General features: G+C 43.6%; 1 pseudogene; it reads left to right on the top strand.

Moving 5' to 3' along the window:
- Positions 1–4,227: 4,227 nt before the first annotated feature.
- LOC126261428 (5S ribosomal RNA) lies at positions 4,228–4,345 on the top strand (annotated as a pseudogene).
- The last annotated feature ends 4,506 nt before the right edge of the window (positions 4,346–8,851 follow it).

Here is an 8,851-nt window from a genome sequence, read left to right as displayed (position 1 = left end):
AACGTTAATAGTCGTTTTGTTGCCACTTCCCCCAATGATTTTAGAAATCCTGATGGAATGTTATCTATCCCTTCTGCCTTATTTGACCGTAAGTCCTCGAAAGCTCTTTTAAATTCCGATTCTAATACTGGATCCCCTATCTCTTCTGAATCGACTCCTGTTTCTTCTTCTATCACATCAGACAAATCTTCACCCTCATAGAGGCTTTCAATGTATTATTTCCACCTAGCTGCTCTCTCCTCTGCATTTAACAGTGGAATTCCCGTTGCACTCTTAATGTTACCACCGTTGTTTTTAATGTCACCAATGGTTGTTTTGACTTTCCTGTATGCTGTGTCTGTCCTTCCGACAATCATGCCTTTTTCGATGTCTTCACATTTTTCCTGTAGCCATTTCGTCTTAGCTTCCCTGCACTTCCTATTTATTTCATTCCTCAGCGACTTGTATTTCCGTATTCTTGATTTTCCCGGAACATGTTTGTACTTCCTCCTTTCATCAACCAAAAAAATTGTTCAAATGGCTCTGAGCACTATGGGACTTAACATCTGTGGTCATCAGTCCCCTAGAACTTAGAACTACTTAAACCTAACTAACCTAAGGACATCAGACACATCCATGCCCGAGGCAGGATTCGAACCCGCGACCGTAGTAGTCGCGCGGTTCCGGACTGAGCGCCTAGAACCGCTAGACCACCGCGGCCGGCTTCATCAATCAACTGAAGTATTTCTTCTGTTACCCATGGTTTCTTCATAGCTACCTTCTTTGTACCTATGTTTTCCTTCCCAACTTCTGTGATGGCCCTGTTTAGAGATGCCCATTCCTCTTCAACTGTACTGCCTACTGCACTATTCCTTATTGCTGTATCTATATCGTTAGAGAACTTCAAACGTATCTCGTCATTCCATCGTACTTCCGTATCCCACTTCTTTGCGTATTGATTCTTCCTGACTAATGTCTTGAACTTCAGCCTACTCTTCATCACTACTATATTGTGATCTGAGTCCATATGTGCTCCTGGGTACGCCTTACAGTCCACTATCTGATTTCGGAATCTCTGTCTGACCATGATGTAAACTAATTGAAATCTTCCCGCATCTCCCTGCCTTTTCCAAGTATACCTCCTCCTCTTGTGATTCTTGAACAGGGTATTCGCTGTTACTAGCTGAAACCTGTTACAGAACTCAATTAGTCTTTCTTCTCTTTCATTATTTGTCCCAAGCCCATATTCTCCTGTAACCTTTTCTTCTACTCCTTCCCCTACAACTGCATTCCAGTCGCCCATGACTATTATATTTTCGTCCCCCTTTACATACTGCATTACCCTTTCAATATCCTCATACACTTTCTCTATCTGTTCATCTTGAGCTTGCGACGTCGGCATGTATACCTGAACTATCGTTGTCGGTGTTGGTCTGCTGTCGATTCTGATTAGAACAACCCGGAGCCGGCCGAAGTGGCCGTGCGGTTAAAGGCGCTGCAGTCTGGAACCGCAAGACCGCTACGGTCGCAGGTTCGAATCCTGCCTCGGGCATGGATGTTTGTGATGTCCTTAGGTTAGTTAGGTTTAACTAGTTCTAAGTTCTAGGGGACTAATGACCTCAGCAGTTGAGTCCCGTAGTTCTCAGAGCCATTTGAACCATTTTAGAACAACCCGGTCACTGAACTGTTCACAGTAACACACCCTCTGCCCTACCTTCCTATTCATAACGAATCCTACACCTGTTATACCATTTTCTGCTGCTGTTGATATTACCCGATACTCATCTGACCAGAAATCCTTGTCTTCCTTCCACTTCACTTCACTGACCCCTACTATATCTAGATTGAGCCTTTGCATTTCCCTTTTCAGATTTTCTAGTTTCCCTACCACATTCAAGCTTCTGACATTCCACGCCCCGACTCGTAGAACGTTACCCTTTCGTTGATTATTCAATATTTTTCTCATGGTAACCTCCCCCTTGGCAGTCCCCTCCCGGAGATCCGAATGGGGGACTATTCCGGAATCTTTTGCCAATGGAGAGATCATCATGACACTTCTTCAATTACAGGCCACATGTCCTGTGGATACACGTTACGTGTCTTTAATGCAGTGGTTTCCATTGCCTTCTGCATCCTCATGTCGTTGATCATTGCTGATTCTTCCGCCTTTAGGGGCAATTTCCCACCCCTAGGACAAGAGAGTGCCCTGCACCTCTATCCACTCCTCCGCCCTCTTTGACAAGGCCGTTGGCAGAATGAGGCTGACTTCTTATGCCGAAAGTCTTCGGCAACCAATGCTGATTATTTATCAAAATTTAGGCAGTTGCGGGGATCGAACCCGGGACAGAAAACGTTTCTCATTATGAATCAAAGACGCTACCCCTAGACCATGTGTACTCTTCACACGTAAACTGAATAACATCATTCCTTAGGTTACTTGATGTATGGAATAGTATAGATTTATTCCCAACCATAGTTTGAACAAATTTTTTCATCAAATAATCACAAGAAACGGTAGTTAACCTGCCATAAACACAGCATCTGCTAAGGGTGGACGTAAGATTTATACATCTAATGACTATCCTCCCTAAGTATTTATCTTTTATACATGATTGGATAAAATGTGGAAACACCAAGAACACAACACATTAACATGCGTAATTCGGTAAAGGCAAACTGTTAACATTCAAAACAGCGTCCACTCGTCTTCGAATGGATATATGCAAGTACTATATCGTGTTCAAGCGAATCTTATCTTCCTCTTCCTGGAAAACAGGGCCAATTTCAGTTAACAATAAGAGTGGTACTTAGCGATGACACATCCTTCTCTTCAAAGTGGACGGAAAAGGGCCAACAACACTGAGATCTGATGATTGTGGTGGGCAAGGAAGATGGTACACTTTATCCTTGTGATCAAAAATCCAGCACTGAACGATGTGGGCTGTGTGAAGAGGGACCGTGTCATCAAGGAAGACAGCATCGCTATTTGGGAATAAAGGGTGTGGCATGGGATGGACCTGTTAAGCAGAAGTTGTCATATAATCACTGGTAGCAAGCAACTTTGCATAGTACATACGAGACTCATGAAATACCGCGATATGGCTTCTCAAGTCATCACTACATCTCAAGCATGTATTACTGATGGGTAAAAAAATCGAACTTTCATTCATGTTCTGAGATCTGTGTGTACCTTCTCCATCATCGTCTTTGACATATGCAAGCAAACAGTATTTTCAAAACTAACATACACCATTACGAAAACAAAGATCTGCTCAAAGCGCACAGTTTCAAGTACAGTTTGTTGTGGTGGAGTATCAGAAAATGAGACATTTATCGATAAAATTGCTGTAGGTATTGGTATTTTTTTGGAGTTGATTTAGGAGATGCAGTGTGTAAACATTTTTAGACAGCCTGGTCTCCATGTTTCTGAGCCGTATATGTCGCAGTCTTCTTCGAAAGTACACACGTCGGACATAGTCAAAGGCTGGCCAAACATCAGAAGTAGTTCAGAAAACTTCTTTAGCCAACCAAAAACCTTAATTATATTTTTTGTGCTGCATTACCTTCTGTCCCCCTACAACGGTGCTAGGTTTGTCAATGAAAGTTAATTTTTCTACCATTAGTAGGTGTCAGCTATTACTGTATTGCCTGCTTAGCGTACTAGTTTAACCACATATATTTTAAATGTTAGCGAAAAATAATATAGACAATACAGGTATTGAAACAGCATTGTGACTGGGAACTGAGAAGTTCACACTAAGGTTTTGGATATCAGGTATATCTAGAAACTTTAAGTAATACATAATTACACTCTTCCAATGGCTGCTACATTATTTTAGCTAATAAACATTTTGTACAATTGTAGGACAGTAATACAAGCAGGTTAATTGTGAAAATATTTTATTTGAGGGGTTCAGTGCGCCTTGTATGGAATACAGTACAAAGATGGAAGTTCACTTGCTGTCACCCGCAACTTGACATGTAAATTAGGTCAGGAGTGTCACGAGTATTTTGATAATCTATACTAACAGATCAGACGTGGGAATACTTACAACAGTATCGACAATAACTTCTGACGAAGCTTATAAATTGCATTCAAAGATTTTAGATGTGGAACTGCTGTAATTTACACTGTTTGAATAATTTGGACAGATATTTTACAAATGGAATACATTATGAAACTAGACTTAAACGTTGTGTGTATACTTTCCTATTTTTGATAAATTATACAGATGTTTTAGATGTGTAGGCAACGGCCTTGGCGCAGTGGATACACCGGTTCCCGTCATATCACCGAAGTTAAGCGCTGTCGGGCGTGGCCGGCACTTGGATGGGTGACCATCCGGGCCGCCATGTGCTGTTGCCATTTTTCGGGGTGCACTAAACCTCGTGATGCCAATTGAGGAGCTACTCGACCGACTAGTAGCGGCTCCGGTCAAAGAAAACCATCAGAACGACCGGGAGAGCGGTGTGCTGACCACACGCCCTTCCTATCCACATCCTCCGCTGAGGATGACACGGCGGTCGGATGGTCCCGATGGGCCACTTGTGGCCTGAAGACGGAGTGCTGCTGCTGCTTTAGATGTGTAATACTGTGTATTGAACCAGTATTGTCAAAATCATTATATATTTTCTTAAATTCGGATACTTTTGAACATGGCTTCACTTTATGGTCCAGGTTCCTTAGTTACATCTTGACATGGTGTCAATTTACTCAGTTCAGATGGTTCAGATACGTTTGAACACGGCGCTGTTTTATGCTCATAAGATTGTTTGGATAGTTTCGAAGATGGTACCATAATCACCACAAGTGGGCTACCTCTACCATCTTGAATTTTGATATTAAGAGGTAACGGAATAAAACTGGACTAGTTCCCTATCTCGGGTTTTATAATTTTCTACAGTATTTTTGAATTTCCCATCTTTTACTGTTATTACTTCTGCGCAATTTTTGTGATGGCCTTGCTCGCCCACTACATCTAAGCAATCTGTGTATGTGACGCCGTAACCTGCGCATGTGATGCCATAACCCTCTGCGTGTCATGTAAACTGCAGCAGTATGCCAGTCGCTATTGAGCCATGGCGGCTTTAATCTTGGCGGCATGGCCCCTCACTGGCGCCACTGGTTACTTTGGTTGCCGATATCGATACGATCTTATGTCTGAAGCTAGGGTCTTTGGTCGAGGAGTGTGTTGGTGGCTTCGCGGACCCTGGTGCTGACAGTTGGCTGGAGCGCTTGCGGCTGGAAAGTTGTTGCTTCTAGGGACTCCAGCTGTCAGGTAAGGGCCTCGAGAAGCTGTGAATGGTTAAATCGGTCAGAGGCAAGGCTTGCCGGCTCCCTTAACGACAGGTAGCGCCGAGTTGCAGGAAGAACAGGGATTGGCGCGTGCAATCTGACCAGCAAGTTCCTGGCCTGTTCTGATAACTTAAATTTTAGGGCACCTCGAAGATCACCAGTACGTATTGGAGCCCATAACACTTATTTTTTCGAGTACTTGATTTACACCGCCATATCTGTTCTAATGTGGAACTGGACTGTTATAGTAACGAGACTTAAGAGTGATTGTGTGTATGATAATCAGACACTGTAACTGAGCGCTATTATATGTTCCAGGCTATATTCTGTGCAAGTATACTCGTACTCTCTGTTATAACTTGAATCGACGAAATTAAATTCGTCATATAATCTGTGTCTCAGGCAAGGCTCCGTTTGTAGATGAGTATAGCTTAATCACATCATCAGATGACGCTGACATTCGTCCGCTAATTTACAAGTAATTTTAAGGGGTAATAAGCTTGTAACTTGTACGTGTAGTCGCTTCCGCAATGTGTTGAAATTTCCGACATCTTAGGCGTTTTCGTCTGCAGTCTTATTTGGGGAGGTTACTGTTCCCTTCTCATGTATCTGGGCAGGGTACCTTTGGCATCAGACGCCGCGTTCCTGCTCCCTGGGCCTGGAGTCTCTTCCAATATCCTCAGGCACTTTCTCTATCTCTTCATATTCGCTTACGGCGTCGGCGTGTATACTTGAACAATCGTTGTCGATATTGGTTTGCTGTTGGTTCTGATAAGAAGAACCCTATGACTGAACTGTTTACAGTAACACACCCTCTGCCCTACCTTCCTATTCATATTGAATGCTATGCCAGTTATAGTAATTTCTGCTGCTGTTTATCTTACAATATACACATCTGACCAGCAGTCCTTGTCTTCTTTCCATTTTACTTCACTGACACCTATTATATCTAGTTTGAGCTTTTGCATTTCCCTTATCTGATTTTCTAGCTTCCCTAACATGTTCAAGCTTCTGACGTTCCAGGTCCCCGATTCGTAGAACGTAATCCTTTCGGTGGCCATTCAATCATTTTATCATGGTCACCTCCTACTTCGTGGTCCCCTCCGAAAGATCCGAATGGGGGACTATTTTGGAATCTTTCACCAATGGGGAAATCATCACGACACTCTTTCAATTAGAGGCCACGTGACCTGTGGATACATGTTATGTGTCTATAATGCAGAGGTTTCCATCCTCATGCCGTTCGTCATTGCTGATTCTTCCGCATTTAGGGACAGATTCTCACCTCAAGCACAAGAGAGTGCCATGAATCTCTGTACACTCCTCCGCCCTCGATGACATGGCCGTTGGCAGAAAGAGGATGACTTGTTATGCCGAAAGTCCTCGGCCGCCAATGCTTATTATTAATGAAATTTGAAGCCGTGGCGGGTTTCGAACACGTGAGCGAGGACTTTTCGATTACTAATCAAAGACTCTACACCTAGACCATTGTATTCCATTGCTAAGGTTCTGGTGCTTGCTAGTTTACTTGTCAAGGAATTAGCCACGGGCAAGACCCTCAGAGTCCACCTGCGTCAAGTTAAGCTGGTAATAGACCTCCCACCATTTCTCGGGGAGATGGTGTATAACAGGTCTAAGGGAGGGGGGAGGGGGGGAAGTTGAGCAATGGTGGCCTTAATCGTGGCGGCATGGAAATCTGCTGACGCCACTAGCTACTTGGGCTGCCTGTATCAATATCACATTATGTTTGGAGATAGGGTCTTCAATCGAGACGTGTATTGTTGGTTTGGTGAGTCCTGGTAGTGACAGCTGGAGGGCATGTGGCTGGCCAGTTGTTGCTTATGGGGGAATCTGGCTGTCTAAAAGTGACCTCGAGAAGCCGCAAATGGTTAAATTGGTCGGAGGCAAGCTTTGCTGGCTGGTTAAATGACTAGTAGCGGCGAGTTACGGGAAGAGCAGCGAACGTCGTGTGCAACCTGGTCAGCAAGTTCCAGCCTACTCTGAAAGCTTAAATATTGCAGCACCTCGAAGATTGCCTGAACGGATTGGAGGCAATAACATACTGGCTTGGAATCCTAATAGTAACGGCGCCTTCAAATCCGGTTGTAGTTAAGAAGTTAAGCAGAGGTGAGACTTGGAGGCGCCACCTGTGCATTGATCGCGGCCATGAAAGATATGCAAAAATCTCACAGTCTAGCCATCAAGCAGACGGTTCGCAATTTACTCTCTACCAGAGCCCTGAAATCATGGTAGATTTCAGTGTGTGACACACCCATTCGCTGGTCATTCTTATTACATGTGACTCTGCACATAATGCCTGGTTTATGGGTCCACAGTGTAGGCACGTTCCTTCAGACCATTGCCACCCGGCCAGGGTTCAGCTGGTGCCACACCAGGTATCACAGCATTGTTCTGCTGGAGACCTGTCTCAATGAGGGGCTGCCCTGTGTGTCTTGCATGGCTGTGGACCAGCCTTACAAGATTTTATGTGGGATAGGCTCGCTGCCAATTGCTTTCAACTCCCAAATCGCGTTTCTATGAGTTAAGAACCATAAAAATACCTCATGCGCTTAGTACCCTACCAGTCTCCATCAATGTCGGCTCAGGCCATTAACTTTCTTGAGTCTCGCTAAAGGTGGTTCAGGTTGTAACAAAATCTTTAATAATTTTCCTTTTACGAATCTAGGTGCGAGAGTAACTTGTCCTCTCTCAACTCCTTTGAGTGATTGAGTGTATGATCATCAGTCAGTGTAACTGATCACAGTTATTTGTTCCACATCATATTCCATGCAAGTGCACAAGTAATCTCTGTTATAACTCGATCTACGAAATTAAATTTTTATCGTAATCTGTGTTAGATATAAGACCCCCTTTGCAGATGAATATGTCTTAATCATTGCATCAGCAGGCTCTGATATTCCCCTGCTGATTTACAAGTAATTTTAAGGAGTGTGTGTAGTTGTTTCCCAAATAAGTTGAGATTTCCTACATCTTAGTCGCTCTCGTCTGAAGCCTCTTTTGTGCAGATTACTGTTCCTTTCTGATGTATGTTGGTAGGGTAGGTTTGGTAGTAGATGATGTGTTCCAGTTGCCTGGGCCTGGACCAGAGACGTGTTTTCCTTCTGCTGCGGCTGTACTTCCGTCGTCGCACACCTTGGTTAGTCAACAACCCAGTGCCTGTACCAGCTTCATCGTGTTGGCTCAAGTTCAGTAAACTTGTTGGTTTGATGCATGCCACAGCGGAGTGTCACCAATTAACTGGGAACCAGTAGTCTGTCCTATTTTGTGAATTCAGTAAGCTCATGAGGTTTAAGGTGTGTTCTGCACGCCCAACATTCCACCTTGCCATACCTGTTATTTAACTACTCATTTATTGTCACTTCTGAAGCGTGTTCTAAGGCATTTCACTTATTAAAATGAACTAACTCCACTCATTGTGAAACTTGCTTGCTAGTTCCTTCTTGACTTTCATAGCCGTCTGCTATAGCTCTCAACTTACCTTGTACCTTGGGCAATTGTATTTTTATTAAGGTTCATTGTCAACTTTCTGCTCGTGTGTAACAGTTGGCAGTCATA

Source organism: Schistocerca nitens, chromosome 5 (genome assembly GCF_023898315.1).
Source record: "Schistocerca nitens isolate TAMUIC-IGC-003100 chromosome 5, iqSchNite1.1, whole genome shotgun sequence".
Lineage (NCBI taxonomy): Eukaryota > Metazoa > Arthropoda > Insecta > Orthoptera > Acrididae > Schistocerca > Schistocerca nitens.
Note: the sequence above shows the minus strand (reverse complement) of the source record. Positions and strands in the feature narration are given on the sequence as shown.